This window comes from Bubalus bubalis, chromosome 11 (genome assembly GCF_019923935.1).
Source record: "Bubalus bubalis isolate 160015118507 breed Murrah chromosome 11, NDDB_SH_1, whole genome shotgun sequence".
Lineage (NCBI taxonomy): Eukaryota > Metazoa > Chordata > Mammalia > Artiodactyla > Bovidae > Bubalus > Bubalus bubalis.
The window spans coordinates 88,005,882-88,033,190 of NC_059167.1; positions in this window are offsets into that span (position 1 = coordinate 88,005,882).

Sequence of the window (27,309 nt, forward strand, 5' to 3'; positions counted from 1 at the left end):
CCATGGTGCTCTTTTCAGCATGGGCAAAAGGAGTTGCCCGGAATCAACTGACGGAGAGGAAACGAGCAGCTGAGAGCATCAGATTCAGGTCAGGTTAACTGGAGGTCCCAAATGTTGCCACATGAGCTAGTCTCCATCCCACACATTCATTCCCACAGTCTGGCAGACATGATTAAACAATCTCAGCACTGTTTCCCACCAGGCAGGCTACTTCCTCATGAGTCTACCCATCCCTCACTCTGGGCAGCCAGCACAGCCTGAGCAAGGCCGACAACTGTGATGAAACCTACTTCTTACCCTTTGATTGCTCTGGATGGCTAACCAAAAGACCAGGACTCTGGTGTCAACCCTGCCATTGACTCACTGGGATATCTGGGGCTTGGGCAAGGCTGCTTACCTCTGCAGACCTGTTTCTTCATCTGATAAATGAAGTGGTTGGGCAGTTAATTGATTGACTTGTAACCTCATGTCAAGGCTAAGTGAGTGGGATGATGATTTAGGTGAGGAGGGCTGGAAGAGTGCAGAAAAGGAAAGGATCCCTGTGGGTGAGTGGCCCTGAGTGGGTCTCTAACTTAGGAGAATTCATGCAAAGCTGATGGCCACATTTACAGAGACAGGAGGGGCTTCCAAGCAGGCATAATCAGCAATGGCATGGAGGTAAGAATGTACTGAACAAGGAGAGAGCCCATAATTAACAATGATCTCATAAACCCCAGTGCTAGATATATGCAATCACTCACTCAATAAACCTTTCCTCCATCCTACCGTGTGTTGGGTGTTGTGCTAGGTGCTGAGGTCCTGGTGAATAGAAGACATATCCAGAGTGACTGGTGCTGTAGGCTGCCTCCTTACCCATAGTGTGTGTGTTCAGTTGCTCAGTCACATCCGACTCTTTGCAACCCCATGGACTGTAGCCAGCCTGGCTCCTCTGTCCATGGGAGTTTTCAAGCAAGAATGCTGGAGTAGGTTGCCATTTCCTTCTCCAACCTTACCCATAGTGAAGCATCAATAGGACTGAATCCAGCTTGCCCTCTGGCCCTTCCATACAGGCAAGGAGATACATTTCAATGACTGAGTATAACCCAATCACCTAACTGCTTTCAGCATTTCTGAAGTGAGGTGCTTCATGTAAAAGGCACTTTGTAAACTGTAAAATCCTTCGTGGAAGTTGTCCATAAATCTTAACTGGAATAATAACAATTGAACGAGATGCTGACGATAGATTTTAGGCAAGGGCCCTTAAGTGAGGGAAAACCCCTGGAAACCAAATCATCAAGGTAAAGCTGACATTGACCCTTGCTTCCTGACCGTCCCACCTTCAGTGTTTTGACCCAGTTTAGGCTTCCCTTTAAAAGCTCATAGAAATATTTCCTCACTATAATTACGGGCGAGGCTCAGGATCTCTGTCGTAAGAAGAGCTGGTAGAAAAGGGACAATTAACCAAGGCACATAATTGAAGGGTAGATAAATATATCCGGTGGCAGATGAGGCCCCTTCCTATTGGATACTATTCCCAGTATCCAAGGGCAAAGATAGGAATGTGCTTCATTTAGACCAGAGGATGCTGAGCACTTTATTATTAAAGGCTTCTGTCAAGAAGTGAGGTGCATGTGGATGTGGGGGATGGAGACTTTCGGGTGCCTCCTGCGTAGACAGAGTCGACATGCTCCCTTTCCTACCCAGGAGGCTTCCCATGCCGCTGGCAGTGGCTCCTTTTTAAAAGTCTGCTAATCATGAGATTGGAGGGCACGCTTGGAGGAGACAGTGTGACTCCTGTCACTGAGCAGAACAATGCAAAGTTCAAAAATAGTAATATCTGTTAGTGGAAAACCAATAAACATATAATTTCCAGGTAATTACTATCATATAATTAGCTCTCTGCTTTTATATGCCCCAGCGGAAATTGGGTTGGGGAGCAACTGTAACACAGCTTAATAATCAGGGTACATTCCAACAGCAAAATGAAGACTTTTTTTTTCTCCCAAAGAGTACCAACAGGGACTTCCCTGGTGGCCCAGTGGTTAAGAATTCACCTTCCAATACAGGGGACCTGGGTTCGATCCCTGGTCCGGGAAGATCACACGTGCCATGGGGCAACTAAGCCCACATACCGCAACTACTGAGCCTGTGAGCTGCAACTAGAGAAAGGTGCCCCTGCCACAACGAAGAGACCACAGTGAAAGAGCCTGTATGCCACCGTGAAGATGCTGTATGCTGCAACTAAGATCCAACACAGCAGGTGAGTAAATACATAGGTTTTTTAAAAAGAGCACCAAGACTGGCTTATCTTGGGCCCAGTTCACATGACTAGTGAGCCAGGTTCTTAGGTGACATAAAACGAGCTCTGGGCTCAGAGCCTGAAGAGCAGGTTTTCATTCCGGCTCGGTCTGATCACCTTGTACGACTAGTCCTCCAGCACTTGGTATCCTTGTCATTGGTAAAATGATGGTGTTGGACTAACTCATGCATTCTCATCACACTCGAAGGGGTGAACACTGGTTCTGGAGGTGAAACAGTCTTAGATATTGCAATGGCTGGTGGCCCTCCACAGCTCAACCCTATCTGGCAAAATCTTATTTCTTAGAGCTTACTTGTTTTCTCTCATCAGGTTTTCTCTGGTATTGACATTAGGGTCACAGAAGATACACAAAATGCATGCAGGATCAGTACTGCAAAACTACAGGGGATGGACTGAAGACTTTCTCGTCATCCCGCACTCCGTCACAAAGTCCTGTCAGAAGAGATGGTTCATGTGCCTATTGGCTCCTATTTGCTGCCTCCTGGATGTTGTTTATGTTTATTTCTCAGTGTCTTTGTGTGTGACTTGGGCTTTGATAATGAAATAAAATGTTGTATTTTACTATATTTCATTCTACTAAGTTATTCAATCCATCAATAATTATGGCAAGTGCTGAAAAGGAGAAATGTCAACAGTATCTGAAAGAATATCTAGCCAAGCACATGTGCATGCACAGTGCATAAATGGATATATAATATATCTGTGGTATTAAAATTTCATGGAAGCAGTGGATAGGGTTAAAAAAAAATGTAAAAGCACCCTTGGAAAGGTAATAATAGGCTGAGAACACTGCACTAGATATTTCTAAGAGTCCTTCCAGCTATGAGATTCTATAATCCATAATTAAGAAGTGTCCTCTGAGTTGTTCCCCACCCAGCACAGCAAAGTTACTTATTGTCTGGTGAATTGAGAAGGTTTCTTAACCCCTCTGAACCTTGGATTTCTCATTGGAAAGAGGACATGCATATATGCCTCAATAGGCATCAGCATCTTCCTTCTAGGGGAACAGAAATAGACTAGTTTGAGCAGCATCTTCCTTGTTGTTTAGTCACTAAATCATGTCTGACTTTTGTGACCCCATGGACTGTAGCCCACCAGGCTCCTCTGTTCATGGGATTATCCAGTCAAGAATACTGGAGTGGGTGCTATTTCCTTTTCCAGGGGATTTTCACAACCCAGGGATCACACCCATGTCTCCTGCATCGGCATGTGGATTCTTTCTCACTGAGCCACCGGGGAAGTCCAGAGTCTTCATTTGTGTTCTAAAAGCTGAGCCCGAGATAAGAACTTAAGTACAGGTAGGTTTGGCAAGATGATCTGAGGATGCAAGAGTGATGGAAATTGGGGTAGTGAGACAGAAAGGGTGAAAAATCAGTAAAGCATGTGAGTTGGTTACTTCTGTGGGCAGGTAGGCCTGAATCCTGCTGGTAAATCTCTTAAGAATAATCTAGAACACATCTCACAATTGTTCCTTTGAAGGATGAGAGGCTGGGGCACTTGAGCATTGATTTTAATCCTCCATAGCAGAGGGTTATTTCTGGGGATGTTGACTCCTCTGCACTTTGAGGCTGCCCTGCACTTAGGCTGAGTGAACTTCTGCAGCTTTGGAAAAAGATTTGAAGCAGGACATGAAAAGATGCTCACTATTGCTAATTGTTAGAGAAATGCAAATCACAGCTACAATGAGATACCACCTTACACCACTCACAATGGCCATCATCAAAAAGTCTACAAATAACTGAAGAAGGTGTGAAAAAAGGGAACCCTCCTGAACTATTGGGGGGAATTTACATTGGTACAGCCACTAAGGGAAATAGTACTGAGGTTCCTCAAAAAACTAAAAATAGAGCTGCCGTATGATCCAGCAGTCCCACTCCTGGGTATAATTCAAAAAGATACATGCACTCTTTTTTTTTTTGATACATGCACTCTTATGTTCACAGTATCACTATCCACAATAGGTATGACATGGAAACCACCTAAATGTCCACTGATGGATGAATGGATAAAGAAGAGGTGGTACATATATACACAATGGACTACTGTTCAGCCATAAAAAGAGCAAAATAATGCCATTTGCAGCAACCTGGATGGATCTAGGGATTATCATACTAAGTAAAGTCAGTCAGAAGAAAGAGAAAGACAAACACCATGTGATATCACTTATATATGGAATCTAAAATATGACACAAATGAACTTATTGACAAAGCAGAAACAGACTCACAGACACAGAGAGCAGGTTTGTAGTTGCCGAGAGGGAGGTGGGGCCAACGAGGAATGGAGTGGGATTTGGGGGTTAGCAGATGCAAACTCTTATATACAGGGCAGGTAAACAACACAGTCCTACCGTACAGCACAGGGAATTTCCTAAATATACCCTGCGATAAACCACAGTGGAAAAGAATATTAAGAAGACTGTATATATACACATACAGCAGAAATTAATACAACATTGTAAACCAACTATAAGAGCTGAGGCAGAAAAGGGGACAAAACACCTGAGGTGGGACGCTGTCAATGTGCTTGGAAATATCTATCATGGCCTCAGTGGTGGCCCCAAGCATCTGCCACAAACACAAAAGAGAGTGTGTTGAGCAGAACTCATGGCCATACCTCCATCCATCCATCCACGCAGCATTCGTGCATTACCCATTCATTCAAGCATCTAGGGATCTGTCCATACACCCATCTATCCATTCTTCATACTCCTTCCCAGTAAGAAAAAGATTTGAAGTGAGCCACCAACATGTGCTAAGACCCTGGAAAAGTCATTCCCTCTTTCTGGGATTTCCTTCGTCTCTGAAAAAAAAAGTGGGGAGGGATTGGGATGCTTGGTCTTACACCCCCCTGCCAGCTTTGGGCTAAGTGTCATAAAAACAAGGATTGAAAAGGCAGGTAGAGTCAGCGGCCCACCGCACCTGGAAAAGTGAAATACAGGCATGAGCTGGTGAGGCTGGCTGGTTGTCCAGAGAGGCAAGGCCTTGCTGCATGTCCTCTCTCCAGAAACTGGTCTTCTACACCTCGGAGCTTTGGACACTCGGTTATCAAATCTGGATGTGACTGGATTTGGGAAATGGAAGTAAAAGGTGGTTGGGCCCTGATTCTGAATTCCCAAGTTCATCAGATACTCCAGAGGCAAATTTATTAATTTAGCTTAGATATAACTGTCAAGAGAAGCAGAACCCTTAGTGCGCTGATAAGGACATACAAAAGAAAACCTATATGGGAAGTCAAGTGCTAAACACAGGCTGTGTGGGGAGTCCGGTTCAGAGCCACTGGAGGGAGCAGGTGGTTTCGAGGCAGGTGTCACTGAGCTGTGACAGTCTGATACATCCATCACTCTTTGGAGGCAGGCTCACAGGGGGTGCTGGTAGTGAGCCCACCTTCTCCCCTGATGAAGTGTGGAGACACGTGGCCAAATTCCATTCTCTGAGTCCTCACCCCAACTGTCCATATTCCTACTGAGAGTCCATACAACTTCCAGATTGGATACAATGCAATCAATTTTAAATCAATTGCCTTAACTGAAATCCCATTGCAGTTCTGCTTCCCAGCAATGTCCTGGGTGCACTCAATGATTTTGGCCGCCTGCTAAGGGTTGCTTTAGAGTGGCTAATGGCATCCAACATGTATACGTTTTCTAGTTTGGCTCTTTGAGAGTGTACTGGCTAACCATCCCCTGCTTGTTGGCAACATACACACACTTTCCCCAGATCTAGTCTCTGTTCTATTCTGTGCCCCAAAATCTGCCTCCGTAGATGCACCCCCAGCCTCACTTGCCAGCTCACTTCTGGTTGGCAAGAGATGCAGGACAGGAACAGATTTGGGGTCAGATCTTTTTCTTTCTCTCTATCTCCATGCTGTCATGGTTTGTCTTTGACTGCCTCCCTCCATGGCTTGAGCTCCTAATGGGCAGTCCCTTGTCCCAGGTTCAGCGGGGCCCAGTAATACTCCTCTTCTCAGTCCTTCAGACCTAAGGCTGGTCTCTGAGTAGCCTCAACATTCCTTGTTTGCTTCCCGAATTCTGCTCATGTCTCCGTATCTCCATCTATCAGGTATCTTCATTTGAACCATCTGGGGTAAATCCTACTTCTTGCTCTGACCCTGATCATTACAGAGTGTGCCCTTATTCGCCACGTCTTGGTAGGGGTCCATAATAGTTTCCCATATCTTCATACAAAAAAAGGCTTTATGTTTTCATGTGACAACATGTGCTAGTATAAAAGTGAAAGCAATTGATATGGAGAGATTTAGAAACGCTGGACAAGAATAAAGTGTTTCAAGGGACTTTTCTGGCAGTCCAGTGGTTAGGACGAAGTGCTTCCACTGCAGGGGGCACGGCTTCCATCCCTGGTTGAAGAACTAAAACCCTGTAAGCTGTACGATGCAGCAAAAAAAAAGGAATAAAGTGTTTTGAGAAATGTCTCAGCTGGACAATGGCACATTAAGGAGGAGACAGTTATGACCATCGGTGACCTTCTCAATGACACACCAAGGAGGGTGTGCCTGTCCTGAAAGTAATCCCATTTCACTTTATCAGAAAACAGAGATATCAGATTTAGAAATTAAATAGCTTATCAAATTTTAACTCTCAATCATAAGATATTAAAGTTATTAATTATTAAAATTCTAATCATTCATTAAGGTACTTTAAACACTTAAACATACACTGAGCTTCTAACAAATTAAATTTTTCAAAAAGAACATTTGTTGAAATGAACAGAAGTTAATTTCTCTGGACCTTCCTTTCCTCTCTTGTTCAGCAGAACAATTTTTAGTATCTTCCTTACCAGTTTAGAAAGTCTAAGATTCCATGATCCCATGGAGAGTCCTTCTTCCCATCAATGTATTCATTCTGATCACACTTTTTTCAACTTATTTGGTCACCTAACACTGCTGCGTAAAACATATGTGGCATCCACTAAGGGGAGGGCTTTATCCTGCACCCATGTCTGCGTCTAGTTCCTAAATCCTCCTCTATCACACTTGGCCATAAGGAGCTCACCCCCCCTTTCCTCATCAACACTCAGCATTTAAACCACACAGTTTGCCATCTGCATATATTTTGTTCTCCACTTGCTTCATGTGTATTGTTTCTTGTATTTGCAGTGAAATTATGAATCATTCTAGACATAGAAAACAAACTTACAGTTACCAAAGGGGAAAGGGTGGGGGATAAAGGAGGAGTTTAGGATTAACCTATACACACTACTATATATAAAACAGATAAACAATAAGGACCTACTGCATAGCATGGGGAACTAAATGCAATATTTTATAATAACCTGTAAGGGAAAAGAATTAAAAATATATATATATGTATAAAGCTGAATTACTTTGCTGTACAACTGAAACTAACAACCACATTGTAAATCAACTACATTTCAATTTTTAAAAAATCATTCTGGGATAGGCACACCATCATTTACCATTGTATGCCCTTTGCCATCCAGAATAAGGGCAGGCTCATAGGTATTACACATCCATTTAGCCAACATTTTTCTTAAAGAGATGGGAATACCAGACCACCTTACCTGCCTCCTGAGAAACCTGTTTGCAGGTCAAGAAGCAACAGTTAGAACCAGATATGGAACAACAGACTGGTTCCAAACTGGGAAAGGACTATGTCAAGGCTGTATATTGTCATCCTGCTTATTTAACTTATATGCAGAGTACATCATGAGAAATGCTGGGCTGGATGAAGCATAAGCTGGAATCAACACTGCCAGGAGAAATATCAATAACCTCAGATATGCAGATGCCACCACCCTTATGGCAGAAAGCAAAGAGGAACTAAAGAGCCTCTTGATGAAGGTGAAAAAGGAGAGTGAAAAAGCTGACTTAAAACTCAACATTCCAAAAACTAAGATCATGGAATATAGTCCCATCACAATCAATTCATGGCAAATAGATGAGGAAACAATGGAAACAGTGAAAGACTTTATTTTCTTGGGCTCCAAAATCATTGCAGTTGGTGACTGCAGCTATGAAATTAAGACACTTGCTCCTCAGAAGAAAAACTATTACAAACCTAGATAGCATATGAAAAAGCAGAGACATTATTGACAAAGGTCCATATAGTCAAAGCTATGGTTTTTCCCGTAGTCATGTAAGGATGTGATAATTGGATCATAAAGAAGGCTGAGCATCAAAGAATTGATGCTTTTGAATAGTGGTGTTGGAGAAGGCTCTTGAGAGTCCCTTGGACTGCAAGGAGATCAAACCCGTCATTCGTAAAGGAAATCAATCTTGAATATTCATTGGAAGTACTGATGCTGAAGCTGAAGCTCCAATACTTTGGCCACCTGATGCCAAGAGCTGACTCATTAGAAAAGACCCTGACTGGGATAGGCTGAAGCCAGGAGGAGAAAGGGACGACAGAGGACGAGATGGTTGGATGGCATTATTGACTCAATGAACATGAATTTGAGCAAGTTCCTTGAGATGGTGAAAGACAGGGAAGCCGGGTATGCTGCAGTCCTTGGGGTCACAAAGAGTCAGACACGACTGAGTGACTGAACAGCAGCAACTATGTGCCAGGCTCAGTGTTAGGCTCTGGGCATAAAGATGATTAAGATAAAGTCCAGATTCTCATGAAACTCAAAATCTGGAGAAGACAATAGATTTGAAAATATAAAATTATAGACATCCTGGTAAGTATTCAAAGGAAATCATGATTTCAAATACCAGGGAGAACAAAGAAGGTGAGGATTGATATAGATGTTGAAGAATAAAAAGAATTTTCCTACAAGGGCAATGGTGGAAGAGATGCCATTAATGGGGGATTAAGTTAAAAGAACTATGTCTGCAGAAGGCAAGCAGTGGGGTATTTAGACACCCCTTGGAGAGGAGGGGATGGTATGATGGTGGGAGATGGGCTGTTTCAGAGGCCCTTGGTGGCCTCCTGGAGCTAGAGTACTAAGACAGGCATCTGAATTCTGGGTTTGCCTTTTCCTTCACATCAACCTTCGTGAGCCACCATTTCCTTATCTCTTAAACAGAAACAGTAATACTTATTGTTTACTGTCTTTGTAAGGATTCAACAAGATAATGCATGGGAGAACATCAGCTGAATGTCCTGCCATACCACTTACTGGTTATGGGATATTAGCCAAGTTACTAAATCATTCTGAGCCTCAGTTTCCTCATGACAATAATAATTATACTTAGATTAAATTATGTTTAGAATTTCATAGCAAGTCTTCTTTTCTCTGCCTAACTGATATACATCCTTTTTTTGAATAATTATGGAAGGAATTGCAATTTCCTTTTTTTCTCCCTGGCTGCCAGGAAGCTCAGAAGCAAGTTTGATGCCCAGTCCCAGCAAAAATGTGTCCCCTTTTGTGGTTGTCTCTGCCATCTCCTCTTCCTGGACTGCATTCTCTGTCCTTTGTTGTAAAGCTTTGATTGTTAGTTTCTTTTTTTCCCCTCCCACTTAATCTGCTTCTATTCCATGAAAATTTATACTTTTATGAGATAGTAGTTTTAATGCTTGCAGAATACTCTTGAGAATCCAAGCACCTTTGTTTAACCAACCCCTTGTTGCTAGAAACTTAATGAATTTCTATCCTCATATTTAGAAGATAGAGATACGGGGAAATAAAAATAAAGAGATATACTCACATAGATATCAAGGCCCCAAATTATGGCAGTGCAGCACTAAATACTACCTGAACATTTTCACTTATTATGGTTTAAACATGTACTTATTTATCTGTGGCTGCCCTGGATCCTCGCTGCTATATGCGGGCTTTCTCTAGTGGAGAGCGGGGGCCACTCTCCAGCTACAGTGCTTGGGTGTCTCAGTGGCTTGCTGCAGAGTGCTGGCTCGAGGTTGGGCAGGCTCTTTAGTGGTGGTGCCTGGGCTGAGTTGCCCCACGGCATGTGGAATCTTCTCAGACCAGGGATTGAACCCATGTCCCCTGCAGTGGCAGGCAGATTCTTAACCAGTGGACCAGCAGGGAAGTCCAATTTATTATTGATTATTATTTACTTTTTAATCATATAAATAATACACAGATACATTCTCTTTGTAAAAAATTAAACATCGCTGATAATGCTAAAAAGTCTTTTTGGAGTCCCTGACTCCATTACCCTTTCTGCCTCCCCAGAGGAAACCATTACTATCAGTTTGATGTAAGCTTCTCAGCCCTTTCCTATAGGAATATACACACTCTCATAGAAAATAAACTCTTCTTTGTATTTGGACAGTTAGTCTTCTGGGCTGTGCCTAGGGTTGCACTTCATATTCATGATTACCTTTTAAGACACCCCATGTGTATGTAAGTGTACATAAGTGAAATAATTTATGAAACCTAAGAGAGAAAAGGTATCACATGGGAAATATCTCTAGAAACTCCACAGCTTTTAAGAAAATAGAGAGCTCACATTCCTTCAACAGCTTCCAGGTACTTTCTCTTTCCTGGGTTAATCTCTGAGTACTGAGGGCTTTCATGGGCTGCCAAAGCAGTGGACACACTTTGTGCCAAAAGGATGAATGTATCAGAATGAAAGATCCTTGACACTCCCAATGCCCATTCTACAGACGGGTATATCAAGACCCAGGGAGGAAAAAATCAACTTCCAAGGACACACAATTGGGTAATGAAAGGGCTGGGGTAGACCCCCAGGCTTCCTGATTCCTAGTCCAGTATCCTCTCCATGCTCACACGCCCAGTTGCTGCTTTCCCTTTGGAAACTTGCCCACAGACCAACCTGTATGCAATCACTCAGAGGTGATAACATTCAGTCAACTTGTACACATGTTGTGCACATTGTAGAGGATACGGGAAAACTGTGATATTGAAGGATGTTGTATGGATGTGCTTGCTCATTCACTTATCCTTATGTTCAGGGAGTGTCTTCTCTATGCCAGGACCTATGACAGGTGACATAGAGGTCCAGGGATACATCAGACCAGGTCCTGCCCTTTAGGAGCTCACCGCTTGACGACATATGACGAGTGCGATAATAGCTGCAGTGCCAAGTCTAACGGAGAAGGCGACGGCAGCCGCTCCAGGGCTCTTGCCTGGAGAATCCCAGGGACGGGGGAGCCTGGTGCGCTGCAGTCCATGGGGTCGCACAGAGTCGGACATGACTGAGTGACTTCACTTTCATGCATTGGAGAAGGCAATGGCAACCCACTCCAGTGTTCTTGCCTGGAGAATCCCAGGGATGGGGGAGCCTGGTGGGCTGCCGTCTATGGGGTCGCACAGAGTTGGACACGACTGAAGTGATAGCAGCAGCCAAGTCTAAAGTGCTGAGTGCCACACAAGAGGTGGAGAGTGCAGACAGAGCCCAGACACCATCACATCCAAGTCAGACAGCTGTTTGAAGAGGTAGCATCTGAGTGAAACTCTGAAGAATGATTAGGTTAGTTGAGGGGGGATAAGTGAAGGGAACTCCAGGTACAGCAAGGTTCCCAGGAAGAAAAGCAGAGGTTTTAGAGAAAAGGCAGAGCACAGGTTGGTGGACAATGAAGAGGCTTGAAAAGGATGTGGGTGCCAGGTTTAGCCTCCATGACTTAAAATCATGAGGCATGTATCTTGTTGCCTTCAGTACAGTGTGTGCCCCCAAAGGGGAGAGAGCTGACCTCACCTCTCTGAGCCTTCCTGATGCCTGGCAAAGTCATGCATACATTACATTATCATGGATTATATTCTTATTTGTTGCTGTTGTTGTTCAGTCGCTCAGTCGTGTCCAGCTGGACTACAGCATCCCAGGCTGCCTTGTCCTTCACTATCTCCTGGAGTTTGCTCCCATTTCATCCTCTGTCACCCCCTTCTCCTCCTGCCCTCAATCTTTCCCAGCATCAGGGTCTTTTCCAATGAGTTGGCTCTTCGCATCAGGTGGCCAAACTATTGGATATTATATTGACAATGATAGTATGTAACATTATAATGCATACAATATATTTTATATATATGTGGGGCTTCCCAGGTGGTACAATGGCAAAGAATCTGCCTGCCAAGCAGGAGACATGGGTTCAATCCCTGGGTCAGGAAGATCCCCTGGAGAAGGAAGTGGCAACCCACTCCAGTACTCTTGCCTGAGAAATCCCATAGACAGAGGGGCCTGGCAGGCTATGATCCATGGGGTTGCAAAAGTTGGACTTGACTTAGCAATTAAACAACAACGTTTTATACACACACACACACACACACTATAGATTATACATGCATGCATATATTTAGAATGAACTGGATTACAATGTTGTGGTCAGCCATCCAGAGCCAGACATTCTGGAGAGCGAAGTCAAGTGGGTTTTAGGAAGCACAAGCTAGGGATGTGACAGAATTCCAGTAGAACTATTCAAAACCCCAAAGGATGGTGCCGTCAGGGTGTTTCATTCAACATGACAGCAAATCTGGAAGACCTAGCAGTGGCCACAGGACTGGAAAAGGTCAATCCTCATCCCAGTTCCCAAAAAGGGTAGTACTAAAGAATGCGCTAACCTGAACTGAGCCATCAGACAGTTGCACTCATCGCCCATGCTAGTAAGGTCATGCTTAAAATCTTGCATGCTAGGCTTCAGCATTATGCAAACCAAGAACTTCCAGACGTCCAAGCTGGGTTTTGAAAAAGAAAAGGAGCCAGAGATCAAATTGCCAACATTCACTGCATCACAGAGAAAGGAAATTCCAGAAAAACATCTACCTCTATTTCACTGACTATGCCAAAGTCTTTGACTGTGTACATCATAATAAAATGTGGAAAGCTTATATTCCTCATACTTAGATGCTGATTATGCATTTTTGTCAGAAACATGACCGAGGTGATGGTATGTCCTTATCAATAAAGAGGCACATGGTGCCTACTTGTCACATTAGCAGTGAGAAGTGGGCAACAGAGGATGAGATAGTTTGGATGGCATCACCAACTCAATGGACATGAGTTTGAGCAACCTCCAGGAGATAGTGAAGGACAGGAAAGCCTGGCATGCTGCAGCTCACGGGGTTGCAAAGAGTAAGACACAACTTAGTGACTCAACAACAACAACAATCATTTACTTGCTTCCCTAATGGCTCAGCAGTAAAGAATCCACCTGCCAATGCAGGAGATGCAGGTTTGATCCCTGGGTCAGGAAGATCCCCAGGAGAAGGAAATGGCAATACACTCCAGTATTCTTGACTGGGAAATCCCATGGACAGAGGAACCTGGTGGGTGAGAGTCCATAGGGTCGTGAGAATTGGACACAACTTCGAGACTAAACAACAATCACTCAGTTAAGGTGTTGACTGTCAAGTTTCTCCACTTTAAACTTACTACTCTTCCCTTTGTAATTAATAAGCTTCTCATGGAAATATACTCTGAGACTATGCAAATATCCTGTTTCCTGTTAAATTTTTACCCACCAATTTTAGCAACTATTGATGCTAAATATTTTACTATGAAGTGAAAGCGTTAGTATCTCAGTCATATCCAACTCTTTGCAACCCCATGGACTGTAGCCTGCCAGGCTCCTCTGTTCTTGGAATTCTCCAGTCAAGAATACTGGAGCAGGTAGCCTTTCCCTTCTAGAGGGGATCTTCCCAACCCAGGGATTGAACCTGGGTCTCCTGCATTGCAGAAGATTCTTTACTGTCTGAGCCATCAGGGAAGCCCAATTCTTACAATGTGGTTGCCAAAAGGTGATTTTCTGATTCCATCAAACTTTCTTTACTACTTGGAATTCTACCCTAAGGAAAAACTTTCCCTTCTCCTTCATTTATAGATTCATTCATCTTTTTATCAGCATGGATTCTTATTTATCTTTATTTTATGGGTTATTATTTATTATTAATTAGTTACCCCAGATTTGTCCACTGGGGATCCTTTCAACTGACTCCTCTGTTCTTCTGACAGAAACTCATCTTTTTTTTTCTGACACTTCTAAACTATCTGATGCACCAAGATAGTCCAGGTTTGTCTTGTACCGTCCATGCCTCAGTCCTAGAATCTGTCATTTCTCCAAAGAAGCCTTGTTTACTTTTAGTGGCTAATAGTATTTAGAAACCAAGATTTGGACAATAAGTGTACTCTTTACAACTAACATTTCATTGCCTCTGGGCCCTGTCAGCAGACACAGCTAGGAAACACACACACATACATATTTATACTTGTGTATCTGAAAACATGTTTTTAACAAAATATTAAGTGGAAAAATACAGAATTACATGTATATACAGCAGACTGAACCCACACCCAGCCTTAGAAAATATAGGGGGACAAAATATACATTCAAAAACAAGTAGAATTTTCGTCATCATCCAGTAGTGTGAAGGATTTCCGTGAGATTGAAAGCAGGCAAGATTGGATTAGAGAGGAAATCAGTAGCAGCAACAGCTGGAGTGAGCCACTCCAAAGGAAGGAAGAACACCAAGGTGTTCCATGTCCAGAAGTGATGGGAGAAAAAGGTAGTGCCCCTGGGGAAATTGATGGGGGAATTTTGGGGAACTGTAGTAGGAGCAGACAGGCCCATTGACCTTGCATTTGTCCATGTACCTTGTATGTAAGAGCTTGAGGGTAAGTACTTGGATTAGTGAGAAAGTGCCACGTACTGAGTGGCTGTCAAAGTCTGGAAGGAATGAAAAACATCCATGCCCAGAAGACCAGCTGCTGAGGCTCCATGGGCAGCAGGTCCTGCCCATCAAAGTATCATGGAGTACAAGTCCTAGCAACTGTTTTGCCCCTCTCCATAAGCAAATTGCTCAACAAGAAACAGCTGTCAGCCTAATCAGACCCTGCAACTGCGAAAATGCATAGACAGTCAACAATTGCCAATTGCTTGAGGTGTGCAATATTATAAAAAAAGACATCAAAGGTCTAACAGATAAAGGCACATTTGAGGAAAGAAAGTTAACCAGAACTAGACTTTAAAATAAATGTAATGATAAATCCTCAGAGCGATAAGGAAGAGTGTTTCATTTAAGAAGCAGAAAGAGCTGGTTGTAAAAAAGTAACAATTAGAGATTTGTAATAAAAATATAATTACTGAAGTTTAAAAATAAATGGGCTAATAGCTGAATGAACACAGTTAAAGAGTGAATCAGGGAACTGAATGATAAGATCTAGGAATTCTTCTGGAATGCAGCACAAATAATAGAGATGGATGGTAAAAGAAACACTTAAGGATATAAGGGCTAGATTCAGAAGTATTAATACTTATCTAAAAAGAATTTCAGAGATATAGGGCAGAGACAATAGAAAGGATGCAATATTTAAAGAAATACTATCCAGAGATATTCTTTTAAAAAGTTTTCAGATTTAAACAGTCCATCATGTGCCAATAAAAATTTTCAAGCCACCTTTGGATTCATCAAAGTGAAATTTCAGAAGATGAAAACTAAAGAAGAAATTACAAATTAAAAGCTCATTTTTAAAAATCAGATTTATCAACCACAAAAGAATGAAATCACATTTCTTTTTGGCAACATCACTTCAATGTCTTCAAAATGCCAACCATGGGGCATTTATATTCATTATTTAATAGCCAAATTATTACTTAAATGTGAGGATAAAAGAGAGGCATTTTCAGATATAAAAGTACTCAGAAAATTTACTCAGCTCTTCTTTCCAGATCCCTTCTGAAAACAAACCAAAATAAAACAATAGCCAATTAGATGTTGTGCTCCAGTTAAGGGGAAAAAAAAGTAAATCCAAGAGGAAACTGTCATGCAAAGACCAAAGGAGAACAAAGAGTTTAAGAAATCATTGTAAGAATTTCCTGGAAAAGTTATAAAATAACCACCTGGAACTAAAATTTCAGGTATCAACAAAGTCAGTGTGTATAGAAATATTGCACAAAAAGTGAAGGAAAATAAAAAAGTTTATTATTAGAATTTTTACCTTGTTTGAGTGAGAACATAGATCCTAATGAATTCTTTAAAAATGTATTTGTATATGTGCATTAAAAAATGAATATTAACAGTATACTAATGCATATATATGGAATTTAGAAAGATGGTAACAATAACCCTGTGTACGAGACAGCAAAAGAGACACTGATGTATAGATCAGTCCTATGGACTCTGTGAGAGAGGGAGAGGGTGGGGAGATTTGGGAGAATGGCACTGAAACATGTATAATATCATGTATGAAATGAGTCGCCAGTCCAGGTTCGATGCGCGATACTGGATGCTTGGGGCTGGTGCACTGGGACGACCCAGAGGGAGGGTTTGGGGAGGGAGGAGGGAGGAGGGTTCTGGATGGGGAACACAGGTATACCTGTGGCGGATTCATTTCGATATTTGACAAAACTAATACAATATTGTAAAGTTAAAAAAAAAAAAAAGAATATTAATATAGAAATGAGTTGTATTTCTTTACACTAACAATGAGATGTCAGAAAGGGAATGTAAATAAATAATCTCTTTTAAAATCATATCCAAAAAAATCCTTGGGAATAAACCTCACCAAGAAGGTAAAAAATTTATATGTTGAGAATTAAAAAACATTAATAAAAGAAATTGAAGATGATTCAAAGAAATGGAAAGATATCCCATGCCTTTGGATTAGAAGAATTAATACTTTTTAAATGGCCATACTGCCCAAAGCAATCTACAGATTTAATGCAATTTCTATCAAATTACCCATGATATTTTTCACACAACTAGAACAATGAATAATCCTAACATTTATAGGGAACCATAAAAGATCCAGAATTGACAAAGCAATCCTGAGAAGAAAGAGCAAAGCAGGAGGCACAACCCTCCAAACTTCAGACAACACTACAAACCTACAGTAATCAAAACAGTGTGGCCCTAGCACAAAATGATACAAGGACCAATGGAACAGAATAGAGAGCCCAGAAGCAAACCCACAAACTTATGGACAATTAATCTTCATCAAAGGAGGCAAGATGTACAAGTGGTATACTCAGCAAGTGGTATTGGGAAAGTTGGACAGCTGTATGTAAATCAGTGAAGTTAGAGCACACTTTCACACCATACACAAAAATTAACTCAAAATGGCTTAAAGACTTAAATATAAGACAAGATTCCATAAAACTCCTAGAAGAGCACATGGGGAAAATATTCTATTATAAATCATACCAATGTTTTATTAGGTCAGTCTCCCAAGGCAATTGAAATAAAAAATAAACAAACGGGACCTACTCAAATGTACAAGCTTTTGCACAGCAAAGGAAACCATAAACAAAAGAAAAAGATAACCTACAGACTGGGAAAAAATATTTGCAATTGATATGACCAGCAAGGGCTTGATTTCCAAAATATATGAACAGCTCATACAGTTCAATAACAAAGAAACAGTTCAATCAAAAAATGGGCAGAAGACCTAAAGAGACATTTCTCCAAAGAAGACATACAGATGGCTGATAGGCACATGAAAAACATGCTCATTATCACTAAGTATTAACATTAAAATCAAAACTACAGTGAGGTACCACCTTACACCAGTCAGAATAGCCATCGTTAAAAAGTCTACAAATAATAAATGATGGAGAGGGTATAGAAAAAAAGGGAAGCTTCTTACATTGTTGGTGGGAATGTAAGTTGGTGTAGCCACCAAAAACAGTGTAAAGATTCCTCAAAAGGTTAAAAATAGAGTTTCCATATAATCCAGCAATCCCACTTCTGAGCGTATATCCAGACAAAACTATAATTCAAAATGATACATGCACCCCTATGTGCAGAGCAGCACTACTCACAGTAGCCTAGACATGGAGACAACGTAAATACCCATTGAAAGAGGAATGGATAAAGAAGATGTGGTGTGTATATGCAATAGAATTCTACTCAGTCACTCAACACAAAAATGAAATAATGCCATTAGCAGGAAGGACCTAGAGACTATCATACTAAATGAAGTAAGTCAAACAGAGACAGACAAATGCCCTATGCTTATCACTTATATGTGGAATCTAAAATATGACACAAATGTACTTATCTATGAAACAGAAACAGACTCACAGACATAGAAAACAGATTTCCGGTTGCCAAGGGGGAGGAGAAATGGGGGATGGGAACTTGGGATTTGTATATGCAAACTATTATATTAGGATGGATAAACAACAAGGTCCTACTGTACAGCACAGGGAGCTCTATTCATCATCCTGTGATAAACCATAAAGGAAAAGAATATGAAAAAGAATGTATAAATATATGTATAACTGAGACACTTTGCTACATAGCAGTAATGAATACAACATTGTAAATCAACAATACTTCAATAAAATTTTTTAAAATATATGTTAACAAGCACAGGAAAATGTAGTCAACATTATTAGTCATTAGGGAATTGCAAATCAAAATCACAATGAGATACCATTTCACACTCATTAGGATGACTATAATAAAAAAAATAATAAGTATCAGAGAGGATGAGGTGAAACTGGAACCCTCATATATTGCTGATGGGACTCTAAAATGGTACAGCCACTTTGGAAAACAGTTTGGCAGTTCTTCAAAATGTTATATAAAAATTTACTATATAATCCACCAATTCTAATCCTGGTAAATACCCAAGAGAATTAACAACATATGTCCACACAAAAACCTGTAAACAGATGTGTTTCTAATGACAGCCATGTTTAAAAACAACTGGATTATATGATCTTTTACTTATATCTAGTTTGTTTCACTTTTTCTATTTCATAGTCAGTGAGGGTTTGATTCCTGGGTTGGGAAAATCCCCTGGAGGCCGGCAGGGCAACCCACTCCAGTGTTCTTGCCTGGAGAATCTCATGGACAGAGGAGTGTGGTAGGCTACTGTCCATAGGGTTGCAAAGAGTTGGATATGACTGAAGCGACTTAGTATGTATGCACGCATGTTCCCATTTCAGTTTATGTTTTCCAATTTCCCTGTCTCTCTATTTTGTTGTTCTTTCTCAAGCCTTTATGAAGCATAGTATAAAAGTTTTCATATACATATATATATATATCAATTCAATTCACTTCAGTTCAGACGCTCAGTCGTGTCAGACTCTTTGCGAGCCCATGAGTCGCAGCACGCCAGGCCTCCCTGTCCATCACCAACTCCCAGAGTTCACTCAAACTCATGTCCATCTAGTCAGTGGTGCCATCCAGCCATCTCATCCTCTGTCGTGCCTTTCTCCTCCTGCCCTCAATCCCTCCCAGCATCAGAGTCTTTTCCAATGAGTCAACTCTTCACATGAGGTGGCCAAAGTATTACAGTTTCAGCTTCAGCATAAGTCCTTCCAATGAACACCTTTTAGGATGGACTGGTTGGATCTCCTTGCAGTCCAAGGGACTCTCAAGAGTCTTATCCAACACCACAGTTCAAAAGCATCAATTCTTCGGCGTTCAGCTTTCTTCACAGTCCACCTCTCACATCCATACGTGACCACAGGAAAAACCATAGCCTTGACTAGACGGACCTTTGTTGGCAAAGTAATGTCTCTGCTTTTGAATATGCTGTCTAGGTTGGTCATAACTTTCCTTCCAAGGAGTAAGCATCTTTTAATTTCATGGCTGCAGTCACCATCTGCAGTGATTTGGGAGCCCAAAAAAATAAAGTCTGACACTGTTTCCACTGTTTCCCCATCTATTTCCCATGAAGTGATGGGACCAGATGCCATGATCTTCGTTTTCTGAATGTTGAGCTTTAAGCTAACTTTTTCACTCTCCACTTTCACTTTCATCAAGAGGCTCTTTAGTTCCTCTTCACTTTCTGCCATAAGGGTGGTGTCATCTGCATATCTGAGGTTATTGATATTTCTCCGGGCAATCTTGATTCCAGCTTGTGGTTCCTCCAGCCCAGCGTTTCTCATGATGTACTCTGCATATAAGTTAAATAAGCAGGGTGACAATATACAGCCTTGATGTACTCCTTTTCCTATTTGGAACCAGTCTGTTGTTCCATGTCCAGTTCTAACTTTTGCTTCCTGACCTGCATATAGGTTTCTCAAGAGGCAGGTCAGGTGGTCTGGTATTCCCATCTCTTTCAGAATTTTCCAAAGTTTATTGTGATCCACACAGTCAGAGGCTTTGGCATAGTCAATAAAGCAGAAATAGATGTTTTTCTGAAACTCTCTTGCTTTTTCTATGATCCAGCGGATGTTGGCAATTTGATCTCTGGTTCTTCTGCCTTTTCTAAAACCAACTTGAACATCTGGAAGTTCATGGTTCACGTATTGCTGAAGCCTGGCTTGGAGAATTTTGAGCATTACTTTACTAGCGTGTGAGCATATATATAGATAGATAGATAGATATACGTATATACGTATATGCTGCTGCTGCTGCTGAGTCACGTCAGTCGTGTCCGACTCTGTGCGACCCCATAGAGGGCAGCCCGCCAGGCTCCCCTGTCCCTGGGATTCTCCAGGCAAGAACATTGGAGTGGGTTGCCATTTCCTTCTCCAACGCATGAAAGTGAAAAGTGAAAGTGAAGTCGCTCAGTCGTGTCTGACTCCTAGTGACCCCATGGACTGCAGCCTACCAGGCTCCTCCATCCATGGGATTCTCCAGGCAAGAGCACTGGAGTGGGTCGCCAGTGCCTTCTCCGATATATATGTATATACATGTACATATATATGTACATATACATATATATAGTATGCTGCTGCTGCTAAGTCGCTTCAGTTGTGTCCGACTCTGTGTGACCCCATAGATGGCAGCCCAACAGGCTCCCCCATCCCTGGGATTCTCCAGGCAAGAACACTGGAGTGGGTTGCCATTTCCTTCTCCAACACATGAAAGTGAAAAGTGAAAGTGAAGTCGCTCAGTTGTGTCCAACTGACTCTTAGCGACCCCATGCACTGCAGCCACCAGGCTCCTCCATCCATGGGATTCTCCAGGCAAGAGTACTGGAGTGGGATGCCATTGCCTTCTCCTATAGATAGTATACATATTATATATATCAGAAAATTTATGAATTTTTGCCTACCTAAAAAAATTTATGACATTTTGGTTCCACCTGTTTGACTTAGTATGAATAGAATGCTAGGTTTCTAACTTAACATTCACTCAAAATTTTGATATAGTTCCATGTATTTTGGCATCCAGTATTACTGCTAAAAGTCTAGAAAATTTATTATCTTAGTGATTAAAAAAAATTTTTTTGAATGAGGCTTGAAATCTAATCCATTCTGAGAATATAAAGAAATACTGTGTTGTAAAAAAAAAAACAACAGGAAATTAACAAGTGATACAACATTAACTAAAGTTCAGATTTTGCTCAATTTTCACAAAATTTTATGCCAGTGCCCATTATTTGCTTTCATACCTTATAAGACACCACATTGTATTTAATTGCATTGAGCAGCTTTAGTTGCATACAACAAATTCTGGTAAATTCTCTTTTTGTTTCTATTCTATTACAAATATTTTCCAGTTTTCTGTTATGGCTTCTTAGATACACCCATCATTTAAAAGTGGACAGTTAATTTGCAAATACATGGGATTTTGTTTAGAGGGTCTTTAGTATTAATTTCTCATTTTTTTATATTTAAGATAAATCATATGTTTAATAAATTACATGACTTTATTATTATGTATTACACAGTATATTTATTATCTCATGAGCAACAGTCCAGGAAACTATTATGCTGGCCATTTGTCAAAAATGCTTTATTGCTATTTCACCTTTTTTTCAGGCCACAGTTTCTCATTTTGATACTAATTTCTCGTTTAAATGCTTTCTTCTCTGCAATCACTATCTTGTTTTTGTCAGTCAACTTTATTGATGCTTTCAATGGCTAAGTTGAAGATCTCACTGCACTTAAAATATATGAGTTATTTTTAAATATCTTTTGATATTGATTTCTAACATAATTCCATAGTGATAAGAGAATAGACCGTTAGACCATGAAATTTCAATACCTTTAGACCATGAAATTTTTGCACCTTGTTTTATGTCCCAGGATATGTTCCAGTGTCTCCTAGTTTACTGTCATAGGAACTTGAATAGAAATTGTATCTTATTGTTGTGTGAAAATTGTATAAATTTTAACTATGTTGAATTGATTTGTAATGCTTTTCAGGTCTACTGTATCCTTCTACTTCTCTGTATATTCATTCTATCAACTTTTGAGAGTTTGATATTGAAACTCCATCTAAAAATCTTAATTTATCTACTTAAAAATAATTGTAATATATAGTAGAACTATATATAACCTTGTTCTGTATTTTCTAAGTCTCCTATAAATGTGTTATCATACTTTCATAATTTAAAAACTAAAAAAAAATTTTAAACCTGTAAATACATTGTCATAGAAGCATTATTCATAATAGCTAGAGTGGAAACAACTCAAATATCCATCAACTGATGGGTGAATAAACAAAATGTGGTATAGTCACACAGTGGAATATCATTCAACCAAAAAAGGAAATGAAGTACTGAGGAGAAGGGATAAATTGGGAGATTGGGACTGACATATACACACTGCTATATATAAAATAGATTACTAATAAGAACCTACTGTATAGCACAGGGAACTCTACTCAATACTGTGTAATGATATATGGGAATAGAATCTAAAAAAGAGTGAATATATGTATAACTGATTCAGTTTGCAGTACAGAAGAAACTAGCACAACATTGTAAAGCAATTATACTCTAATAAAAATCAGTAAAAGCCAAAACATCATGGTTGATACTATCAATGATTAGATTAAAATTATTTTATTATAGGATGTGTCAGGAAAAAAAAAAGAAATGAAGTACAAATACATGCTACAACGTGAATAAACCTTGAAACCATTATGGTAAATGAAAAAAATTATATACAAAAGGATAAATATTGTATGATTCTGTTTATAAGAAATGTCCAGAAAAAATAAAACCATACAAAGAGAAAGTCGATTAAAGATTGCTAGGGGCTAATGGGAGGGGAGAATGGGGAGTGATAATTGTTTGGAATGCTCTTTCAGAAGGGTGATGAAGATGTTCTGAAATTAGAGAGTGATGATGGTTGGACAACTCTATAAAACTACACCCAAAATACTCGGGTGTACGTTTGGCAAAGGTAAATGTTATTATATGTGAGTGAAGTGAAAATCACTCAGCTGTGTCTGACTCTTTGAAACTCCATGGACTATACACTCCATGAAATTCTCCAGGCCAGAATACTGGGAGTGGGTAGCCTTTCCCTTCTCCAGAGGATCTTCCCAAGCCAGAGATCAAACCCAGGTCTCCCCATTGCAGGCAGATTCTTTACTAGCTGAGCCACAAAGGAAGCCCAAGAATACTGGAGTAGGTAGCTTACCCCTTCTCCAGGGGATCTTCCCGACCCAGGAATCAAACTGCGGTCTCCTGCACTGCAGGCAATTTCTTTACCAACTGAGCTATGAGGGAAGCCCATTATATCTCAATAAAATTGTTATTTAAAAAATTAGTGTCAGGGAACTTCCCTAGTGGTCCAGTGGCTAAGAGTCTGCACTACCAATGCTCATGGCCCGGGGTTCAATTCCTGGTCAGGAAACTAGATCCCACATGTTGCAACTAGGACCCTGTGCTGTCAAATAAATAAATACGTATTAAAAATGGATTTATGTCAGAATGTAACATTATTCAGACTAAAAGACGTAAGAGCAGTCTGAAAGATGTTATGGCATGATTGAAGACATTATGCTAAGTGAAATCAACCAAGCCATAAAAGAACCAACACTGTATGATTCCACTTACATGTGATATCTAGAGTAGTCAAATTCATAGACAGAACGGAGAGTGGCAGGTAGCAGGGATTGGAGCAGGGGTGAATAGGGAGTCAGAGTTTCAGATGAGAAGATGAACAAGTTTTGGAGGTGAATGGTAGTGATGGTTGCACAACAATGTGAATGGACTTAATATCCCAAAACTGTACATTTAAAAATGGCTAAAATAGTAAACTTCACTTCATGCACATTCTACCACAATAAAAAATGATTGTTAACCACTAGAAGTCTCAAATAGAATATGCAAGTTTCAAATCAGTAGATGAAAAAACTGAATAAATAAAATTTAATGATTCCATGATTTCAAGAAAATCTAGGAGAGTGTGTGGGTGGGGGGGGGGGGGGAGAAAAAGTTGGTAAAAACCTAGAAATGGAAATACGAATAAGATGATCAAGAATAAGTGCAAGAAATGTGATATCCTGGATTCAGTCCTGGAACAGAAAATAGACATTGGTGGAAAAACTGGTGAAATTGAAAAAAAAAAAAATCTGGGCTTTAGTTAACAGAAACCTACTAATACTGGGGTTTTTTGGCTTTGACAAATGTACCACTATACTGTAAGATGATAACATCACAGGAAATGAAACTGGATGTGCAGTATTTAGAAAATTCTGTACCATTTATATTTATTAGTGTATCAGTACTATCTTTGCACGTTTCTGTAAATATAAAATTATTCCAAAATAAAAAGTTTATTAAAAAATAAGTATAAGGATATCAATAATTATGAAAATATGGTTAACTTTAAAATCCATTAAAAGAATGTAGTTATATTTTATTATATAGAAAACGTACTTTTAAAAATTACAGAGGAAAGCTGAAAAAGAACATTTGGCAAATAATTAGCAAAATACTTTTCAGATGGACAAAAGGGATAATTTGCTAAGAACGTAGAACACTTATGAGATTTTGTGCACCTAACAGCATAGCTATGAAATATACAGTAAGATTTTGTAGAATTATGGGAATTCTCTGATGGTCCAGTGGCTACGATTTCCCCATCCCAAGGGGCCCATGTTTGATTCCTGGTTAGAGAACTAGATCCCACACAACTAAGACATGGTGCAGCCAGTAAATTTTTTTAAAGATTTTATAGAATTACTAAGAGAAATTTATAAATCAGCATTTCTACTGAGAGATTCTAACACACACACTTGAGATCTGACTAATAAGTAAGACAAAAAATGTAAAGGCATTGAGTACCTGAGAGCAAAAATGTTTATCAGTTTAGGTCACATTAACATCTTTAAAAAAAAAAAAAACCCTCCCTTAAATATCAAGAATTTAAATGTTAAACAATATAAGTTTATTTCTCTTTCATGTAAAATCCAATATTAGATCACTAGGTACTGAGGAAGGGTCTCTGCTCCAGAGAGTCATTCAGGGATTCAAGCTGATACATACTCTGCAAGCTTCAAAATATGGTTTCCATGGTCACCTAAGTGTTGAGACCTAGCAGATAGCTGTGGTAAAAGAGAGACTGTGGGGGCTTCCCTGATGGCTCAGTGGTAAAGAATCTGCCTGCCAACGTAGGAGACAATGATTCAATACCTGATCCAGGAGGATCCCACATGCCAAGGAAAAACCAAGCCTGTGTACCACAACTACTGAGCCTGTGCTCTAGACCCAGGGAGCTGCAATGACTGAAGTCCGCACACCATAGAGCCCATGCTGCAAACCAAGAAAAGCCTCTGCAATGAGAAGCCTGCACACGGCAACTAGAGAGTAGCCCCTGCTTGCCACAACTAGAGAAAAAGCCCACATAGCAACGAAGACCCAGCACAACCAAAATAAATAAAAGTAAAATTATGAAAAAAGGATAGAGAGAAAGTGGAGAATCAACTATGAACCAGTCCTAGAACTGACACAGTATAAATTTTACTCGAGTTCCAATGCCCAATACTCATATGGCCACATCAAATTGCTAGAGAGGCCATAAAATACAGCCTTGTTGTGTGCCCAGGAGGAAGGCGAAAAACAGGTTTGTCTGCCAGCTGCTGCTGCTGCTGCTAAGTCACGTCAGCCGTGTCCGACTCTGTGTGACCCCATAGACGGCAGCCCACCAGGCTCCCCCGTCCCTGGGATTCTCCAGGCAAGAACACTGGAGTGGGTTGCCATTTTCTCCAATGTATGAAAGTCGAAAGTGAAAGTGAAGTCACTCAGTCATGGCCGAGTCTTAGAGACCCCATGGACTGCAGCCTACCAGGCTCCTCCATCCATGGGATTTTCCAGGCAAGAGTACTGGAGTAGGGTGCCATTGCCTTCTCCCGGTCTGCCAGCTAGCCAGTCTTTAACGTGGTAATTAACAACCTATGAATCTAATGGATATGTGCAGAACTCTGAAACCAACATAAAATGCACATTCTTTTAAAAGACAAATGGAATATTTACAAAAATTGATTATTAGGCTGCCCGGTAAGTCTCCAAAAATGTTTTGATTGATGTAATAATCTATTGACAACCAAATAAAATTAGGTGTCAACAACAGTATAAAGATGACCAAAAAATTGTATACACCTGGAAATTTAAAAAACATAGTTCTAAATAATTAATGGGTTGAAGAAAAATCATAAGAAAATTAGAATTGAATGAAGTACTGCTTTGGGATGCAAAGTAGTTTTTGGGGAAATATACAGACTTATAGGCACCTATTATAAGGCAATTATTATAAAATCAGAAAGACCAATAATGGATGAACTTAGCTTTTGTATTAGAGCTGCCATGACAGATTATCACAAATTAAGTGACTTAAAACAACAGAAGTTTATTGTTTCATAGTTCTAGAAGCTATACTCTCTCTGAACACTCAAGGGGAGGATACTTCCTTGCTTCTTGTTAGCTTTTGGTGACTGCATGCAGTCCTTGGCACTTTTTGGCTTTAGACATACCACTCCACTCTCTCCCTCCATCATCACATGGTGTTCTCTCTGTGTGCCTGTCTTTGGGCCCAGAGAAAGATTTCTTTTCTTATAAGGACACCAGTCATATTGGATTTAGGGCTCATCCTAATGGTTAGGATCTAACCCAGTAAGATCTCATCCTAACTTGGGTACATGTGCTAAGACCCTATTTCCAAATAAAATCACATTTATAGGTTCTGGATGGACATCAATTTTGGGAGACACCATTCAACCTAGTAGGGCTTCCAGTAAAAAATAAATAAATAAATTGGGGAAAAACCTTATGAAATATAAAGAAAGAAGAATAAAGGAAAATAGTAAAGACCATAGTAGTAAGCAATAAGAAAAGGTTAATTAATAGTGATTTTTTAAAAAGACTTGAAGAACTTGATTGAGTAAACCAAAAGGAGGGCAAATTAACATTATATGTGCTGTGTGTACTTAGTTGCCCAGTCATGTCCAACTCTTTGCAACCATATGGACTGTAGCCTGCC